This window comes from Protopterus annectens, chromosome 10.part0 (assembly GCF_019279795.1).
Source record: "Protopterus annectens isolate FY-2018-M chromosome 10.part0, PAN1.0, whole genome shotgun sequence".
Taxonomy (NCBI): Eukaryota; Metazoa; Chordata; order Ceratodontiformes; family Protopteridae; genus Protopterus; species Protopterus annectens.
Genome location: NC_056744.1, coordinates 1,703,001,740 through 1,703,023,627, shown reverse-complemented (window position 1 = coordinate 1,703,023,627; position 21,888 = coordinate 1,703,001,740). Strand labels below are relative to the sequence as shown.

At 42.0% G+C, this 21,888-nt stretch overlaps 1 protein-coding gene across 1 annotated transcript in view; it reads right to left on the bottom strand.

Moving 5' to 3' along the window:
• LOC122813924 (zinc finger protein 665-like) overlaps positions 1-21,888 on the bottom strand; it is a 124,885-nt gene that overhangs the window by 64,465 nt on the left and 38,532 nt on the right. The window lies entirely within an intron of this gene.

The window sequence follows — 21,888 nt, the reverse complement described above, 5'->3', positions numbered from 1 at the left end:
AAAAGACAAGACAGTACTTCTTACTACACAGTGCTAGTCAAGAGTTCAGACAAAGGAAAATGCATAAAATAATACAGTAGAATAGTTTTGACATCAATACAGAAAAACTAATCTAATCTTCCCATTTCCTAGGTATTTCTAAAAGAAAACACAGTTCTAAAATAAACTTGCATTTAGCACAAGACAGTGCTGGTAATGTTGGATCTTCTCAAGACAAAATGCTAAATGCACTGAGTCTCTCTGTCCTTAAATTGATAACACAGTACCACTGATTCATTTCAGATTGCATCATTTCTTTCTGGTTCCCAGGCTAACAGAAACTCAGAGGTTAATAGCCCTATTTGATCTTGCAACTGGTCAGGAAGCCAGAGTAATAAAATAAATTATACATGTAAATTCTATCCATTAACTCTAGCCTCAAAACAATAGGTAGAATGCCTCCATCTAGACATCTCAGCTCTGAGTTTTAGATCAAAGAATTTCACAATGCTTGACTTAACAGCTTTCTAACAGGACAGTGCACTGTTATTACATTTTTTCAGGTTCAACATCCAATACAGTCTTTTTACATTTAAGAGAACCAGCCTGTGGCTTATATTAATATTTACAAATGACAGAATTATTTACAAAATTCTATCTAGCTAGCCTGGCAGCCTTCACCTATCTTCACCCCCCCCCCCAGGATAAATCAAGCTAGTTTTTCAAGTGACCTTTTAGAAACATTGCTTGAGAGGGTTAGGTCTACCTGTGTATACCTTACCCCATTCCATGTCTTGAGAACTCATCTGCATTGACATTGCTAATCCCACTGCGGTGCTGCACTGATCATATGCTTGCAATCCTATGGTCCATCTTAGCAACTTGGCATTTTAGTGGCTGTTTAACCATTTTAGGGGATTCTGATCTGTCACTACAGTAAATTTTCTTCCATACAGATAAAGCTGAAGTTTCTGCCGTGCCCACACTATGGCTAGACATTCCTTTTCGACAGCTGCATAGCATTCCTCCCTGGGTTGGAGCCTATGACTGAGATAAACCACTGTGTGCTCTTTTTCCTCCAAAGAAATCTGGCTAAATACAGCTCCCACCCCATGGTTTGAAGCATCCACCTGCACAACAATTTTTTTGCTGTAATCTGGACTGCCTAACACAGGCGGTCCTACCAAAGCTTCCTTAAGCTCCTGGAATGCCTGCTCACATGCTAGGGTCCACACTACTTATCTGTCCGGTTCTTCCTGGTCAGGTTTGTGAGGGGAGCAGCTATGGTGCTATAACTGTGGACAAACCTTTTTTTAGTACCCTGCTGTCCCTAACAATGCCTTCACCTACATTTTGGTAACAGGTGCAGGCCATGCTTGAATGGCTTCTAAGAACAAAGTTAAAAATGCCAAAAACCAAGAACAACAAAATTCCAGGATGGTTGAACGGAAGCAATAATTCCAATGCTGTTGCAGAAAAGATCAAGTTTATTCCACTCCAAAACACGAACCACAAAGTGTAACACAAGCGCTTTCACTCGGATCCTACCGAGCTTTATCAAGTGACAATGAAAATAGTAAAAATAACACTTTTTATATGCATTCGCTTAATTGCGAATTGATTCATTAAATATTTAAATGATTTCTTAAAGTTACAATGTTTCATAATTACTTGCAAATATTTGATTAAAAGTCTGATCATTATTTCATACATTGTATCCTGATAACCTACAGTACTGTGTTGTTTAGAATTAAGGTAGTAATTTCTGTTTCTTTAAACAACATAAACTTATGCAATACATTTAATTACATCATGTCCAAATCTAGATCAGTGCAACATGTTAAAATTGTTCTTTCTGTACATAATCATCTTAGAAAGTAAACGAAAAGGGGGGAGAGAGAGGGGGGAGAGAGGGGGGGGAAAGGAAAGAATATCAGGGTAAAGGGAAATAAATTGTATTAGGTGTCATAAAATAAACCACATGAAGTTTACAATCCGTCAATCAGCCAAAAACATAATAAAAAGTGTATAGCAGCAAAACATGTATAAATATATAATAAATATACTAAAAAAGAACATTTATCTAAAAACTGTTTTAAAATATATTAAAATTTAGTTTTAGGGAATGAATCAATAAATATAGGAATCTTCCTATACTGCATGCTAAAGTTTAGCTCTCCTTAGTTTTAAAACTGAGCTTATACTTAGAGTATCATTTAAACCTGGGGTTTTATTCGCATCTAATCTCAGTTGCCAGGTTAATTCTTTGGATTCCAAAGTAGCTTCCCAGTCTCCACCCCTTTCATTCTGTAACACTTGTTCAAGAATTATAAATTTAAGTTTGTAATTTGGACAATTTAATGAGTGCTTGTAAAAGGCATTGTTTTCCTTCTTTTTCTCTATGTCGTAAGAGTGTTCATATAATCTTTTCCTGAACTCTCTCTCCGTCTTTCCAATATAGAAACTATTGCACGTGGTGCATAGTCCTAAATACACTACTCCTTTTGTGCTGCAAGTGTAATGTCCCTGTGACTTAATGTCGAAATTTCTTGCCTTCAAGAATAAATGGGAGTCATGGATTATCATATAACATTGTTTACAAGCCCCACATTTGTAAGTTCCTTTTTTAGCACCATTTCTATTGGCTTGTAGGTGTGGTCTTCTCTCAAATATTTCTTTGAGGTTGGGGCCTTTCTTTCTGATAAATTGTGGTTTGTTTTCCAGTATAGAGTTAAAATCATCGTGTATTTTTAGAATAGACCAATGTTTCAGTATAGACTGTTCTATCCCAATGTTGTCATTGGAAAAAGTGTATGCAAAACCACAACCTTTTCCTGTATTTTCTTTCCTCATTGAATCTTGCATTGAGTTTGTGAGGCCAACACCTATTAGGGGTTTGTAAGAACTACTTCTTAGGTTGATGACTTCTTGTGTAAGGGTGGATAATAGGTCCAATGGATATCCACGCTTCAAAAACATACTATGCAGTTTGGTGATTTCATCCTCAAAATCGTCTTTTTTACTACACATTCTACTGGCCCTAATCAATTGTCCTTTTACAATCCCTTTTTTCTGGTAAAAGGGATGTTGGCTGGTAAAATGTAGCAAAGAATTCGAAAAAGTTGGCTTCCGAAAAATTTTGGAATGAAACTGTTTTGTATTTTCATCCTTGTAGATAGTAACATCCAAATAATTTAAGTTTGTTTCACTTACAACATGAGTGAAATGAAGAAAACCGGTTGTGGAATTAATATAATCTAAAAACCTCTCTCTCTCTCTCCCCCCTTTTCGTTTACTTTCTAAGATGATTATGTACAGAAAGAACAATTTTAACATGTTGCACTGATCTAGATTTGGACATGATGTAATTAAATGTATTGCATAAGTTTATGTTGTTTAAAGAAACAAAAATTACTACCTTAATTCTAAACAACACAGTACTGTAGGTTATCAGGATACAATGTATGAAATAATGATCAGACTTTTAATCAAATATTTGCAAGTAATTATGAAACATTGTAACTTTAAGAAATCATTTAAATATTTAATGAATCAATTCGCAATTAAGCGAATGCATATAAAAAGCGTTATTTTTACTATTTTCATTGTCACTTGATAAAGCTCGGTAGGATCCGAGTGAAAGCGCTTGTGTTACACTTTGTGGTTCGTGTTTTGGAGTGGAATAAACTTGATCTTTTCTGCAACAGCATTGGAATTATTGCTTCCGTTCAACCATCCTGGAATTTTGTTGAATGGCTTCTACTTTGGCAGGTTCTGGCCTGATCTTGCCACTCCCCACTCTGTGTCCCAGGTAGGAGACCTATGCCATATCCACCTGACAGTTGCTGGGCTTAATGGTCAACCCTGCCCTCTGTAGTCTGCCCAGCACCTCCATGACATGTTGAAGGTGCTCTTGCCAGGAATGGCTGTAGATGGCAATATCATCTAGATAAGCAAGGGAAACCCTCCTGCTCCTGATAGGATATGATTTTCAAGCCGCTGGAAAGTTGTTGGGGCAATTTTCATCCCAAAGGGCATCTTTGTGAACTCATACAAGCCAAAAGGAGTCACAAAGGCTTATCTCTCTCTCTAGCACTGGGAGTCAAGGGCACCTGCCAGTAACCCTTGGTAAGATCAATGGTTGCAAAATACTTGGCCCCACCCAGCTGCTCTAGGGCCTCATCTGTCCTAGGCATGGAGTAAGCATCTGACTGTGTGTGACTATTTAAATTTCCTGTAGTCCACACAGAACCTTGTGCTGCCATCCTTCTTTGGCATGAGCACCACTGGGGAGGCCCAGGGACTGTTGGGCTCTTGAATTACCCCTAGGTACAACATTTCCTGTATCTCCTCCCTTACAGTCTGTTTGACTCTCTCAGGCACCCTATAAGGGGCCTGCTTAATAGGCCTTTGGGGTCCTGTATCCACCTGGTGCTGCACCAGGTGGGTGCACCCTGGTTTCCCAGTAAACATGTCCCAAAACATCTGTAGCACTGCTCGGATTTCTCAAACCTGGGTAGGAGATAGCTGCTGGGACATTGCTATCCCTTCCACTGAGGTTTCAGTCCGAGCCTCACTGAGGAGATCAGTCACCAGATCTCCCTCAGACTCTCCTACAATCCACTGCAAATGCTCAACACAAGGGCCTCCCCATCATGGTAAGGTTTCATCATGTTAACATGGTACAATCTGTGCCCCTGCCTCCTGCCTAGTAGTTCCACCATGTAGTTAACATCACTTACCTTTCTTACCAGCTTGTAGGGTCCCTCCAAAGCTGCTTGCAGCTTGTTTTGTCTGACAGGAAAGAGAACCATTATCTGTTACCCTACAGCATACTCTCTAGCTCAAGCATTCCTGTCATACCAGACCTTTTTCTGCTGCTGGGCTTCTGCTAGGTTTTCCTGGGCCAAGCCCATGAGTTCCCTGAGCATTCTACTGAGGTTTAGAACATATGCCACAACAGACTTCTTGTGACTTTCACACTCACCTTCCCACTCATCACAAATTAAATCTAGAGGTCCCCTCACCCTATGCACATATAGCAACTCAAAGGATGAAAACTCTGGATTCCTGGGGAATCTCTCTGTAAGCAAACAGATAGGGCAAATATTTGTCCCACTCCCTCTTAGATTGGTCTGCAAATGCCCGTAGCATGGACTTGATTGTAGAGTTTAACCTCTCAACAAGACCATTAGTCTGGGGATAGTAGGGGGTGGTCTTCAGGTGCTTCACCCCACAAGACTTCTACAGACAAGCCAGCAGGTCTGACATGAAACTGGCATCTCTGTCAGTCAGCATTTCTTTTGGGAAACCTACCCTGCTAAAAATCTCTAACAAAGCACTTGCCACCTTTTCTGCCTCAATGGAGGACAAAGCCACTGCCTCAGGGTATCTTGTAGCATAATCCACTACCACTAGGATATACGTTTTCCCTGTGGAACTTCGGGTACTCAGGGGCTCCACAATATCCATAGCTACACTCTGAAATGGCTCCTAAATTACAGGCAAAGGCATCAAAGTAGCTCTCACCTTGTCTCCTGCCTTTCCTACATTTTGTCACTGCTCACAGGGCCTACAGTACCTTGTTACATCTTTGGAAATTCCAGGCTAATAGAAGTTCTGCATAATAAGTTTTTTTGTATGTTTTATGCCTATATGATCTGCAAAGGGAATACCATAGGCTATGACCAGAAGCTCCAGATGGTAGGCTCTAGGCACTAACAACTGCTGTACCCTCTCACCTTCTAGACCTCCCTCAGGGGTCCACTCTCTATACAGTAACCCTTTGTCCCAGTATACAGAGTTTCCCTTCCCTTGAGAATTAGGTGCCTCACTAGCAACCTGCCTCAGGCCTTGTAATGTAGGGTCTGAGAGCTGAGCCTGTCTCAGCTCTCTCTTTGTAACCCTTCCCAGCTCCTATTCCACAGGAAGTCTGGCATTCTCTGACAGTGGTGCCTCACTGTCATCCTGGGTACTACTACTCACCTCTACCTTTGTAGTCACTCTGTCCAAGGGAACGTCAGTACCCACGAGCAGCTGTGGCTCACATTCCATCTCACTGCTACAGAGTAGCTCCCTCTGTGAAGTAACCACCTCACCAGTCCTGGCTGCAAGTATGAAGTCTGTCTTGGTCTCCCCCAGGCTACCAGACCCACATGCTTGATTCAAAGATTGACTGTGTATAACTGCAGACCCACATGGTTGTCTCAAAGTATGACTGCATGTAACTGCATAAACACATGGTACTGCCTCATCCAAATCTTTCCCTATCAGGACATCTGTAGGATGGTAGTTTGGTACCCCTGTTGTCTCAAGACAACCTACTATTGGCATTTTGTCTTTCCCACTTACTGGCTCCCTCACCTTTTATTCCCCACCTCGCCTCCTTGGACATCTGCATGCCACATGGCCCCATTGGTTGCATTCAAAACATTTAACCCTAGGTCCTGGACATGTACCTGAACTAGTGGCTTCCCCTGCTACTGGCAGATTCTGTTGGGGCAGTCTGGGCTGCCCACCATCGGTTCCTTTAGACCCATGAGCAGTACTGGGGTCCCTTTCCTGTTCAGGGATGCCCTACTTGCTAGGTATAGGTCTACCTTCTTCACCAACTCCACTGAAGTAGCACATTGTCTATCAGCTAGCCAGATCCTCATGTCCTCAGGCAAAGTGCTAAGGCCTTGTTCCTCACCAAAAGTTCTGCCAGACCTTCAGAAGTGGTGACCTGACATCCACTCACCCACCTATGCAAATAAGTGCTCAGTTCAGCAGCATATTCACACACACTTTCATCTGCCTTACGTCTATGCTCACAAAACTTTTTCCTAGAAGTTTCAGGTGTTAGCTTAAAAAATTCTAACAAGTAATTCTTAACAGCAGTATAATCAAAATATTCATAATAAGTGAGTTTAGACAACACAGTTACAGCTTTACCAAGGAGTAAGGGGGTCAGGAACCGTACCCAGAGCTTTTGGTCAACATCATACTATTTACATACTCTCTCAAACACATGAATGAAACTATCAAAATTATCCCCTCTGTAAACTGCAGTAGAAATTTACTGACCTTTTGTGCTTCTGGGGTCCAGTTACTCCCTTCCCCATTACCTCCATGACTCTGCCGAAGAGTCAGCATCTCCTTTTTGTGCTGCCTCTGCCACTCCATTTCCACAGATTCCATTGCCAAATGCCTGGCTTCCAACTCAAGTCTCTTTAGCTCCAAATGTATTTGTAAGTCCTCTGCACAAAGGTTGGGCTGTCCATTCCCTGAGTGTTGTACATCTCCATGGCCAGTTTGATCATCCTGCTGGTTGCTGTTTTCTGATGCAGCTGTGACCAAAGTTGCAATCATGTCTGCATTAGTCAGGTTTCCCTGCACCAGTCCTTTAGCCTGGCACATCTGAGCCAACTAGCTCTTTGTCAGTTTTCCATACTCCTCTGCTGACATGCTTGCCTGCTCTCCCTGATTAACTAAGCTAACAAAAGAAATAAAATAATTGTGATCTGAACTCTGAGTATTCACTGTGTGGCTGATTTATTGTATAAAAACACCTTCAGTGACCACTGAAGGTGTTTTTGTGGCTGATTCAGAGTACAAAAATATCTTCAGTGACCACTGTACACAAGCTACAGAAATTCACTACACATACCACTATAAACCAACTAGTATTTGCCAACAAATTAATATGTGGTGTGGATATCCCACCAATGCCAAACAATTAATATGTGACACCAGTGCACTGGCCCAGCAATCAAGGAGCCTCAATCCTCACCACTAACACCAGTGAGGGGAATCCATATAGGGGAAGGATAATAAATACAGACACAGTAAAGTACAGTTTGCCTTAAGAGCACACCGAGATCACAGTAAGTCTGGGGCTGGTTTCTCCCTTTCTCTCCAGGCCCCCAATAAGGCTCCCCACTGGCACAGCTGTAGAGTTCAGATCTCAGCCTAGTGGGCAAGCTAAAACCTCCAGCACCCTCTCTGTCCAACCAGTGCTTCGTGTCCCTGCCCAAGTAGCCGACACACACACACATGCACTTTGAGATAAGAGTTATATACAACCACACAGGCACTCCTGGGGAGTACACATATATGTACACATATACATACATACATATATGGGCCAACTTCGTTTGGTTGAAAACACATTTGGTCAAAACTGACTTCACTAAGCTCACTTCACTGACAGCTCATTTCGCCGAAACTCATTTCATCAAAAGTAATATATGGCCTTTATCCCACTGTACTGCGATCCTGGAGTTAGAATATAAAGTAAGGGGAGGCGCAGCCCCCCATATTGGGAGGGGGGGGAGGGAGGTGTAGCCCCCCACATAGTTTGAGTTTATATTGTCTTTTGGAAAGAGTTATTCATTGCACTTGTCAATATACTTGTCTGTAGTTAAAAACATTTAAAATAGGTGGGGGGCTGTGCCTCCCACACCTCCTTACTTTATATTCTAACTCCAGGATCGCACTACAGTGGGAAAAAGGCCATATATAACTTTTGACAAAATGAGTTTTGACCAAATGAGTTTTCAGTGAAACAAGCTTTCAGTCAAGTGTGCTTAGTCAAGTGAATTTCGACCAAAGTAGGCCTATATATATATATATATATATATATATATATATATATATATATATATATATATATATATATATATATGTACATACACACACATACATATATATATATATATATATATATATATAAAATCTACTCTAGAGCTTAAATTATCTCTACCCAAAACAGACACAGTTGAAAGGTTTAAAAATATTTAATAATAAATAATAAAAACACAAGACAATGCTTCTTAATACACAGTGTTAGTTAAGAGTTCAGACACCGGAAAATGCATAAAATAACACAGTAGAATAGTTCTGACATCAATACAGAAAAACAAATAAGCTAATCTTATTTCCTAGCTATAACGAAGAGAAAACACAGTTCTAAAATAAACTTACATATAGAGCAAGACAGTGCTGGTGATGTTAGATGTTCTCAAGACAAAATGCAAAATGCTCTGAGTTTCTCTGTCCTTAATTTATAATGCAGTACCACTGATTCATTTCAGATTACATAATTTCTTTCTGGTTTCCAGGCTAACAGAAACTCAGAGGTTTAAGCCCTTTTGATCTTGTTGCTGGTCAGGAAGCCAGAGCAATAAAATAAATTATACATGTAAATTCTAGCCATTAACTCTGGCCTCAAAACAATAGGCAGAATGCCTCTGTCTAGACATCTCGGCTCTGAGTTTTAGATCAAAGAGTTTCACAATGCTTGACTTATCAGCTTTCTTACAGCAGAGTGCACTGTTGTTACATTTTTTTCCAGTTCAACATCCAATACAGTCTTTTCACATTTAAGAGAACCAGCCTGTGGTTTACATTAATATTTACAAATGACATAATTATCTACAAAATTCTATCTAGCTAGGCTGCCAGCCTTCACCTATCTTCAAACCATGCAGAGAATAATTACATAACTAGATTGCGTATAAGCCTTAGGTATTGAAATGCATATGACAGTATTTGAAATAAAGGACAGGATTACAGTATTTTCCGAAGTTCATTACATTTGTTGGAGACTTGCAGTCATCTTTGCAGGCTTTACACGTAAACTAAACAGAATGCTAATCAATCACCTGTGGTCCATAACCTGTGCAGTAATCCCTTAAGCAACTTATCTTGAGCTTGCTTGCTGTTCATTTTTTACTTTGATCATGTTTTCCCCATGAAACAAGTAGATAGTTGTTGTCAGGCAGCAGGTCTTTTTTCGATAAAAAATATTCTTACAAGTGGGGATATCACAGAGATTGCTACTTTCAGCATGTTGCTTGGTACTTTTATAAAGCTGAATATGAATTATAATTAGAACTGCAGTGCAAGAAGTGGTTTGAGTTGAGTGCTGCTTGGTTTTTTTTTATACTTGATTTTGACTGGCATTCCAGTAATGTATTTAAAAAGTAATTTAATTTTCATGCCTCACAACCTTTTGTTTCCATCTAGATATTAAGTAAGCTATCATGTAGCCAATGCATTGAAATATTTTTCTTCTTCTACACTTCATTTTGTCTTAATTGGACTCTCATAATGACAGTTTGGCACCCAGGGCAGCGTATTTAATTAAAGTCCCCGTTTTTGCATTTTTTAGCATAGCTCCACCCCTTCCCATTGGCCCCACCATTCAGCTGTCTCCTGCAGCCCCCCTTTGATTTGAAGCCACCAGCCGCCACTGCAAACATTTTACCACAGTACTGGGCAAACTTGTTAATTTCCTTCATTTGGCATCACAAGATCTCATAGTTAACAACAAGAATAATTTAAACTGCAAAGCATTGACATACAAATAACATATTTGTAACACTTTAGCCTTCTACGTCTTTGGACAGTACCAGCTTCTTCCATGGGAAACATGTTTTATCACCATCCTAAATAAAATTTCTCATTATATTTTAACTGCCTTAAAAAAAACACTCAGGGCATTGACTGGAAATGATGGAAAGAATACAATAGCAAAGGCAACACATAAAAGTGCAAAGCCTGCACCCTCTGATCCAATTCTAACCCTGTCAGCTTCTACTTTTAAAAACATCTTGCAATTGGCTAAGCTCCTGGTGGCATTCTAAGGTCTGCCTGGAATGACATGATTGACAGACCACGATGCTTTGCCAGAGATGGCCTGCACCTGTCACCCCTGGGATTCCAGATACTAGCTAAGGCTCTTGCCACCCCATGGTGCCTTTTTTAGGCAAGGTTCAAATGACAAATTCACCACAGTAACCGGTACAAGCAAGCAAAATCTGAGGGTAATGCTACTCAATGCTAGAAGTCTAAAACTCAAAATGCAGTCACTTGAGTCACTTTTTAAAATGGAGAACATCAACATCTGTGCAGTGACAGAGACCTGGTTCAAGGCTCCAGAGACCACCCCTGCATTACCAGGCTATAATTCATACCACACCTTTTGGCCACCTAACCTGGACCGAAACACTAAAGGTGGAGGCGTGTCCATATTCATTAAGGATATCCACACCTCCAGGCAAGTTGCTCAGCATAATGCATCCGAGATTATCCAAGTGCAACTAACTCTGGGCAAGATCGCAATCCAAATTGTAGCTTGCTACAGATCCCCTACCATGCCCCAGGACTCCCACTCCTCATTTCTTGATACACTGGAGAATATTAGGGTACAACCTAACACTCTAATAATGGGTGATTTCAACTACCCTCCATTGACTGGGAAAACTACTCTTGTACCAACTCTTTTGCTCAACGTTTTCTGGAATTCATAATTTCCAATGCCTTGGATTAACTTATCTACACCCCCACCAGGGGCAGCAATATCTTAGACCTGGTCATTACCAACATGGGCAACCGGTGTTCCACACCAGAGGTCAATTCCTCGTTGGTCAGATCCGACCACAAGCTAATCACCCTAGACATCCACACCCCCCCACCCCCACCCCCATTAGGGAAACCACCATAAAAAAATTCTCCAAAGCCAACTTCACGCTTCTTAAGACAGAAGTGGCAAACTTTACAACACCCATGCAGACGGACAATAGAGGTACAACTGCTGAATCCTACACAAATGCACTTTATAAGCACTTACACGTGTGCATGGACTGTGCAACCCCTAACAGAACCAAGATGCTATCCTCCAAAAAAAGGAAGCCAATTTGGTGGTCCCCTGCCATAAATAAACTCTACAACAGAAGAATGAAATTGTTGCAAAAAAAAAAAAAAAAAAAAAAAAAAAAAAAAAAGTAAAATCCCACAATTGGAGGAACTCCCTGGTTAGCCTCAGTAAGAAGCTGAGATCCCTCATAAAATTCTCTAAAGCTAGTTATGAAAACAAAATTGCCACTGATTCTAAAGACAACCACAAAGCATTCTATAGCCATGTCAAAAATCTCAATGGCACACTCAGATCTGCTCTGAGTTACACCACAATGGCACTAAATATACAGAACCAACTAATATTGCCAACATCCTGGCAGATAGGTTCAGTGCTAACTTTACCCCCCTCTCACCCCCTAAAGGGCCCATCTCTATACCGGAAGAATGTAAAGTTCCTGTAATCATGGCTGCACAGGTAAAAACCTCACTCTCCAAAACAAGAACACAGCATCCATGAAACCTGACAACATCCCACGCTGTGTTCTACATGAACTACAGAATGAACTGGCACCCCACCTAAGTACCATGTTCAATCATAGCCTTACCTCAGGCTTTGTGCCCACTGAATGGCGCACAGTGATGTTCATCCCACTCCACAAAGGAGGAGCCACCACGGACCCTGGGAACTACCACTCCATTCGCCTGATGAGCCTGGTCTGCAAGGCTATGGAACGTATCATCATGGAACTTATAAACAATGACATTGGTAATCTCCAAACTCTGGACCACACCCAGTTCACATTTGTAAAAGGCAGATCAGGTCTCCTAAACCTGATGGACTTCTTTGAAGTGGTCACCAAAGCCGTAGATGAGGGTAAGGTGGTTCACACAGCCTATCTAGATCTTGCCAAGGCTTCTAACACCATCTTCCACTCTGGAATTATAGATAAACTCACTAAACTAGGTATAAATCCCTATGTCACAAGATGGGCTGTCAACTGGCTCACTGACAGAACCCACACTGTGAAAGTAGCAGACTCCAAATCCAACTTCAGACCAGTGACAAGTGGAAAACCACAGGGTTCACTCCTGGGTCCTCTCCTGTTTGGTATCTACTTCGCTGAAGTACAGGCTAACACAGAAGGTCTTTGGCTAATGAAGTTCGCAGATGACTGCAAACTAGGAGCCATAATCAAACCCCCTAACAATGTGGACATCCTACAAAAGGGCCTCACTGAGACAGATGACTGGTGTCAAAGCCATGGCCTCAAGCTCAATGCCAAGTACATTGCCATCTCTTTTGGTAAAAACTCTGTATCCATGAACTACCACATAGGCAGTAGTCTACTTAACACCAAAATTGTGATAAGAGACCTTGGGACACAGGCAAGGGGGCCCGCAGGCAGGTGCAAGGGGGTGCACTTGCACCCCCCTGGATTTTGTCAATGCTATTTGCGAAACTCACTAAACACACTTTTTTTTTTTTTTTTAATTATTTCCACTTACTTTTTTTCCTGTAAAGCCTGCCTACATTGTTTAGAACTTTAGGAAGAGATGTTAGTGGAGGTGGTGTGGCAGGCAGTCACATGACATGACTATGCAAAATTGACGACGGACTGACGTGACAAAACTCCTCAAAATTTATACCGCATCATTATAAGACTGCAGTCTGCAGGTGGACGGTGGAAGATCTTGAATCGATTCCTGGTGGCTATTCCTAACTATCGTGTCATTCGTGTGGTGGAAGGACTGGACTGGACTGGTGGTGGTGACTAGTGAGTGACCGTGTCTGTGTTGGTACAAGAAGAAGGTAGGTTGGTTGCTCCACTTTTTTTGTACAGTCAGTGTGACTGACGGCGCCAAAACGCAAAAGTGGCGCACTTACTGAGATGGAGTGTGTGTGATCGATTGTACCGACCAATTTATGAAGTTAACTACTTTACTTTATGTTGACTGCTGGCTGCTCTAATGTCTTTTATGACCGTGCCTTTTGCCCAGATAGTCACAGAAATGGATCTTTGAACCAGCTCAGCTATCTCATTAACAAAAATATATACGCTCGCTAACATATGATACATTAACAAACACAGTTTTGGTCACATCTGACCATCATCTCCACTTAGTGCCTCTCCTAATCCTCCACCAGCTTTAGTAAATGTAGTTTGACCCCCGGAAAAATCTAACATGATATCAAGGACAGATGAGGACACCGAGGAATGCCATACTGCAGTCTGCTAGTGCTACCAAGAAGTCTGTTTTGTAAGGCCTAATCCTCATCCTGCAGCCCAACAGGGTGAAATAGTTGAAGCAAACAGTTTGTGAGTAGGGTTGCCACCTGTCCCACTTTGCGAGGGACAGTCCCTCTTTAGACAGTTGTGTCCTGCAAAAAACTTGAAAAAATGGCAAATGTCCTGAGATTTTAGGACAAAAATATTTCCTATATTTTATGTAATCCATTGCATAAAGCAGTTATTCTGTATCTGAAACACCTAAATGTTATAAGAAACAGAACAAGCAACTAAAATGCATAAGAAAAAGCTTTTATTTAGGCAAAGTGAAGTTCTGTCCTTTGTACTGGCTATGGGTATGTTTTGCTCTGCAAAATCTGGCGTTTCTACCAAAAATGTCCCACTTTGGACATTTGAAAAGGTGGCAACCCTATTTGTGAGTATTGGCCACATCTTCACATGCAACTCGGTCAGTATCCTGCCTGCCCTTGCAGAGAGCACTACCTTTGTATGCCCTGCTTTCATAAGGGATCAACTGCAGAGATGGGGCCAAGCGCACACCTCACCCTCTGGATGGTCAGGCTGATCCTCCCTGCCTGACTCCATAATGTCTATTAAGGCCTACACTAGGGCTAAGGCAGCCAGCAAAACAAAGCATATTACTTCTAAATCCTTACCTCAGCCGACTCCAGAGACACAAATTATGTCCATGGCTGCTGATTTGATTTCCATGATTAGAGGTTCACAGGCCCATCCTGAGAGAAGATCCCAGCCTCCTCCTGATAAAAGGACCCGGGTTGAACCCTCTGATCCTACTCCTTCAGATGAAGATTCTGAGGGCTCTGTCCACTCAGATAACCAGGAAGAGCTCTTCCAGACCTATGAGGACTCAGATGCAGAAGATTCCATCCCCTCGGCCTCCCCTCCTGAGGATATTTCTTTTGGGGAAGTTCTGCACACCATGAGGAAACATTTCAAGTGGCAAGGTCAGGAATATTCTGATTCTAGGAAACGCCTTAGGACTTTCCTTAAGAAGCCTCAGCACAGGCCCTTAGCTATTCCTCCTGTACTTGATGTTCTGGATGATTTGTATTCTGACTCTAGTGCTACCCCTGATTCTCTTCCTCCTGCTCCAGCCAAGCCAGACAGGTATTACAGGGTCCCAGAAACTCATTCCCATTTATTCAGGGCCCATACTGCTGATTTGGAAACTATTTCACAGGGGCCTAAAGGAGTTTCAGCCTCCCCCTCAAAAAATCCTTTGCCCTCCAACAGGGAAGCTAGGTCATTAGAGAGATGGGGCAAAAAGGTTTACACATCCACTACCTTATCTATGAGAGCTTTAAATTGCCTTTTTCATATGTTCAATATCAGGATTATCTGTTAGAAGATTTACAAAAAACATTAGCCACTCCTGATCCTTTAGACAGGAAGACTTTGCAAGAAGCTGTACATAACACTCAGCAAGTAAGCAATCACTTCCTGCAGTGTGGATATGATGCACTGGAAGCTTCATGTAGGTCAGCTATGACAGGGGCAGTCATTCGTAGACATGCTTGGTTAAAAGATCAACCTCTACCAGATCATGTAAAAGCAAAACTTCTGGATGCACCTTTGGAAAAGAACAAGCTTTTGGGTACAAATGCTAAGGATGTGTTAAAGACCATCGAAGAAAAAGCAAAATCAGTTCAGACTGTGAAAGATTTCCTCCAGGTTCAACCCCCCAGATTCAGTAGGAATTGGCCTTCAAAAAACGGGTCCTTTCCTAATCCAGAAAAGTTTCAAAGGGGTAAGAACAGACGTGGCCGAGGAAGAGGCCAATACAGAGGCCCTTACAGGGGACGACAATGGCAGCCTGGAAACCAAAGAAGTGACGCAGGGGTTTCACCTGCCCCACAACCACAATCTCAATGACTTTCCTCTACTACCGCCTACCAGGGAACAACTAGAAGCTCCCTTGGGCGGAAAATTATCTCTGTTTGCAGAAAACTGGCACAGACTGACAAAGGACAAATGGATTTTGGACATTATAGACCGAGGGTACAGGTTTCATTTTCATACCTTACCAAGAAAACAAGGCATGCCAAACCTACCACAAAATCAGAGGGCAGAGGCTATCAAGCAAATCACTCTGCTGACTCGAATGAAAGCAATAGAAAGAGTTCCACAACAAGAACAAGACCAGGGTTTTACTCAAGACTGTTCCTTGTTCCAAGAAAAGAATCTCAGTGGAGACCAATACTGGACTTGTCCGCATTAAACACCTTTCTCATAATACCAAAGTTCAAAATGCTGACTCTACAGCAACTCCTTCCCATGCTGGGCAAAGGGTCGTGGCTGATTACTCTGGACCTCAAGGAGGCATACCTGCATGTCCCTATCAGACACAGCTGCAGAAGATACCTCAGATTTCTTGCAGGGCCAGAGCATTATCAATTCTCAGCATTGCCATTTGGCTTATCTACTGCCCAGAGTATTTACAAAATGCCTGGCTTCAGTAATTGCTCATTGCAGGCTCCAGGGTATACAAATTTACCCGTGCCTGGACGACTGCCTCATACAAGCGGACGACAAATTGATGTTGACAAAAAGCCTGGATTATGTCATACGATTACTTCAAGCTCTGGGATACACAGTCAACTTCCAAAAGTCAAGACTGCAGCCATCCCAGCAGATAATCTTCTTAGGAGCCAAACTAGACACAGCCTCTCAGATGGCTTACCTGACAGAAGACAAGCAAGAGAAGTTAACTCATTACTTCAAAGGTTTAGCAAAACTCACCCAGATGACTGCAAGGAGATTCCTACAGGCCCTGGGTTACATGGCATCCTGCATTCTCCTGGTTCCATTAGCAAGACTACACATGAGAAAGATTCAATGGTACCTAAAAAACATTTGGTCTCAACACAGCAACAACTTGGAGACAATCATAACTCATTCCATGCCTACAAAAGGAATTCCTATGGTGGGCCTCGGTGAGCCAGGCAAACACAGGTATGCCATTCAAAAAACCACAGATAACACAGACCATGACTACAGACGCCTCAGACCTTGGATGGGGGGTGCACATGGAAGGCAGGTGTATACAAGGACAATGGTCTCCAAAGGAAACACATCTGCATATAAACCAAAAGGAAATGCTGGCAGTAATGCATGCCATCGAGGCCTTTCAACACCAACTCCAGCAAGGCCATTTAATGATACGGACAGACAACACCACTGTGATGTGGTACATAAACAAGCAGGGGGGCACCCACTCTTACCCCCTTTGCAGACTGGCAATGCAGCTTTGGGAGAAATCACTGAGCCTAAACATCCAGTTACAATCCCAGTTTGTTCCAGGAAAAGACAATGTGTTGGCGGACAGCCTAAGCAGGAATTTCACAGATCCACACGAGTGGAGGTTACATCCGAAGGCCTTCAGACAACTCACTTCAACATGGGGCAAGCCAGAAGTGGACCTATTTGCCTCTCACCTCAACCATCTTCTACCAAAATTTTGCACAAGGACATACCATCCAAAAGCTTGGAAAATAGATGCCCTCTCATTCAACTGGAACTCCATAGCAATCTATGCATTCCCACCTCTGCCACTGATGACCTCAGTATTACTAAAGATCAAAGCAGAGAAGCCCAAGGGAATCACAATAGCTCCGGACTGGCCAAGACAACACTGATATCCACTACTACAGAGCATATGCCACACCAGGAGGTGGGCCCTCCCCCAGTGGCCTCTACTTCTGACTCAACACAATTTCGAAACACTGCATCCAAATCTTCTGACACTGCAGCTAACAGCCTGGGAGATCCCATAAATAACTTCAGCTTATCTCTCTCCAAGGAAGTTCAGCGGATACTAACAGAGGCTCGAAGACCATCCACCAGAAAGGTTTACTTAGCAAAGTGGAAAAGATTCAGCAATTGGAATACCAGCAAGGGACATGATGCATCATTGTTGAACATCCCACTCATCTTGGAATATTTGGCAGATATGTTAAAGAACGGCCTCTCATATTCTTCCATACAGATACATGCATCTGCTATTTCAGCTAGATACAACACTGATCCTCCTGTTTTTTCTCACCCCTTACTAAGGCAATTCCTCAGGGGAATCAAGAACATTAAGCTGCCAAGAAAGGCCCCAGTGCCAGCCTGGGACCTCAATTTTGTCTTAGAAAAACTGACTCTACCTCCATTTGAGTTAGCAGCTTCAGTTGACTTGCAATTTCTCTCATGGAAGACAGCTTTCCTGTTGGCAATTACCTCAGCAAGAAGGGTTTCAGAGTTACAGGCCCTAATGGCAATACCACCCTTTATCATTTTTCATATAGACAGGGTTTCATTAAGGACCAACCCTACTTTTATGCCAAAGGTGGTTTCTAGGGTTTCTTTAAATCAAGCCATTCATCTGCCTGCTTTCTTCCCCAATCCTGAGAATAAGGGGGAAAGACTGTTGCATACCTTGGACATTCACAGACAACTTTGATACTACCTGGACAGAACAAAGGCCAGTAGGAAGTCTGAACAACTTTTTGTAGCTTACGCCCCTGCAGTCCAAGGAAAAGCAATTTCAAAACAGACTATTTCTAAATGGATTGGACATTGCATCAGATTCTGTTATTCCTTTCATGGAAAGACTGTTCCAGCTAATGTCAGACCACATTCCACCAGAGCTACAGCCACCTCTACAGCATTCTTAAGAGGGGTGCCTACCAAGGACATTCTAGAAGCTGCTACATGGAGCTCCGTGCATACATTCTCCAAACACTACAATCTCCCTCTATACTCCAGATCCAGAGCAGGCTTTGCTTGGCAGTCCTGCAGGGTTTGATTGCCACACCATCTTTTTCCTAGAGCATTCCTCCTCCCCCAGCTAAGCTATGGTATTCTACCCACATGTTATGACTGCAGTTGCATTCTTGAAGGATATAGTACAGTTTTGTACCTACCATAAATGTAGATGTCCGATAGACATGCAACTGCAGTCGGATTTTCCCTCCCTCCATACCCCTCTATGCCTAGGGTCCACTCCTATCCCTGTTACTCTTAGCTGGGGATATCTGTTATGGTGTATTTGTTTTATTGCTCATTTACTTGTTTGGAATCCTGTTTTTGTCTTCCCATTTGATTACAGCCTTCCTTGGAGGGCACCTGGCATCTGGGGCAAGAAACACTGAAGAAAATGGCGTCGGCTGATGCTTATGTACTCCAGCCACTCTGACATCGGAGAGAAATGCGACATCAGCCGACGTCGGACCCAGACTTTGGAATCCGGATGACCGAGGGCTGCCTGAGGCAGGACAACCCACATGTTATGACTGCAGTTGCATGTCTATCGGACATCTACATTTATGGTAGGTACAAAACTGTACTTTTTATAGCAACTCTCCATTAGTTTCAGATCTTTTTAATGTGGAATTCAGATGATTTCTGCAGACTGCAGAGAGTGTGCATATGGACTAATATCGGTGGATTATAATGATAGAAGTTTGAGTGGCATTTTATGTTTGAAATGTTCTGACCTAGGCAGTTTGTCATTACTGGTTCATATGTTTTGAATTGTTTCACTGCTTACTGGAAAATGTTAAAAACTGTAAATTTAAAATACACTCTAACAGGTGGTGCAGGTGCTGTACAAGGGATATAATTCAATTATCAGGAACATGAATCACCATACTTTTGCATGGGCCTAAAAATGTATGCATTTGATATGCTTTGAAAACAGCCCAAAGGTAAACTTAACCTGCCAGGCTGCCACTGCCCAGATGCATTCTCTTTGAATGTGGGTTTCAATGCTGTTTCAATCAATGTGAGTTTCAAAAGCAGAGAAGTTTTAATGCTAAGTCTGTTTTCATTGCAAGACTGTTGCTTTGTTTAGCAAATGTGAAATGCGTGCCTCAGTGTTTCTGCTATAAAATTTGAAATAAAAGTTGTAAATTAAATCCAAATTTCTGTAATCATTGTAGAAGTAAAGCATAAGACAGTATGCATACTGATAGATTTGAACAGTGTCTGTGGCAAATGGGGAGAAATAGCCAAGTAATGGGACACTGGAATGGCTGTGTGTGTATGTGGGGGGCTGCGTGGGGGGTGGGGCTGTGTGTGGTGGGGCTGCACAGGGAGGGGCGGGGCTGTGTGGGCGGGGCTCGGTTTTGCACCCCCCTGCAAAAAATCCTGCGGGCTCCCTTGGACACAGGTGGAGAGTAGTCTCTCCTTTGAGAATCACATCACCACAGTAGTCAGGAAATCCTTCTATGTGGCACAGAGGTCATTGTCACCCTCTACTCGTCACTCATTAGACCCATTATAGAATACATCCCCTCTTTTGGTATGTACCTCACAAGACATCTACAACAACTGGAAAGGCTGCAGAAATACCTCACAAAGAGGATTACTGACCTCACACAGATGCCCTACACAGACCGTCTCAAAAGACTCCATCTTTACTCCATCGCATATCGCCTACTCAGAGGCGATAACATACAAAGCTATGTCAAACCCAGAGCTGTTGGACATGCTCCACTTAAAGAAATCCCAATCCCTCCAAGCTACATGCTCTAGGGACCTAAACCTTGTCACAGCAATAAACAGATCATGCTGGAGGGATCGATTCCTGTCCAAGAGATTTCCCATACTCTGGAACAAACTACCTATCTACATCAAACAAAGCTCCTCATTAGCACTCTTGAAGAAAAATCTTGATGATTGGATGGGAGATAGGAAATTCATCCCAGGGATCACTTCTGTGGCTCTGATTGAAAGGGGCACAGGAAAACAGTTTTCTTGGGTGGCGAAAGCCAGGGTACCTTTTTGGCTAGGCTTATATAGGCCCTAGGGCCAATAGCCTAGTACCTACCTATGAACCTATGAACCTATGAACTCATGTTACAGAGCTTTCAGCCATACTGTCTAACCAAATTCTTGAGTATTTAGTATATATCACCTCCTAGAAAATTACAAACTCATTCAAGAGAACTTAACATAGTCAATAATTTACTATGATCACCCTTGCCTTATGTTTATTTTATACCCTGAAAAAAAAAAAACAGAATTATTCAAACAGTCAAAAAAGACATGGCATATTCAGGTCTAATTTTGTGAGATGTATCAACTCATCATCTACAAACAATGAACTCTTCACCTTTTCTCTCCCTAACCTTACAACAATGTAAATCCAATTGTCCTATTTTTGCTGCCAAAGGCTCGAGACAAATAGCAAACAACAGTAGTGACAATAGAGCCTTTGTCTGGTTACATTATTAAATTTATTATATTTATTTATGTTTGTTGACCGAGGTAGTGCACTAATCACTGACCATTCTCAAACACAGGCCCAGGTGAAATAACTCATAGTAGGTACATGAAATATAGCAAAGAAAATTTCAGAATTCTAGAAACAATCATGGATATACAAAGTTGTATTTAATATAAAGAACACTGAAAGCCGGGCAGGAGTCTTAGCTTTTGTCTCTGTGATATATATTGTCATACAGTATCCACAAAATCCAGAATAAACCTGAAGGTCAGTAGAATCTTTAACATGCATACCATTTAAAATGACTAAACGTGTTTCAGCGTTTATAAATCAAATCCTTCTGCTCCTCCTGATCCATTTTCATTATCGGTCTCATTTTCAAAACATTATCAAAGGATCGTTTCCCACCAAGAAACCCGCACTAAGCATTCTCAATTAATTATAGCAAAAAGTGGGTTAAATACAGTAGAATATAATATAGGACATGCAAACTTGTCATCTTGGTTCCAAACTGAAATGGGCCTGAAAGATGGAGCTATACTCAAGTACTTACCCTACTTATAAGTAACAGTCACTGTTATTTATTTTCAGGAAGGAATCTTCTTAGTACTTTATTAACAGATTCATAGGAGGTTACTAGGCTAATGGCCCAAGGGCTCTTACAAGCCTAGCCATGTTCAACCCTTGTTCCGTTAAGGGAGCTACCCTGTCTTTATGAATCCTTAAGACTTCTTTGGTTACGATCACTGTCTGGGGTTATTCATCATGCCTACGTTGCTGCACCCCCAGCAATAGGCTCATAAG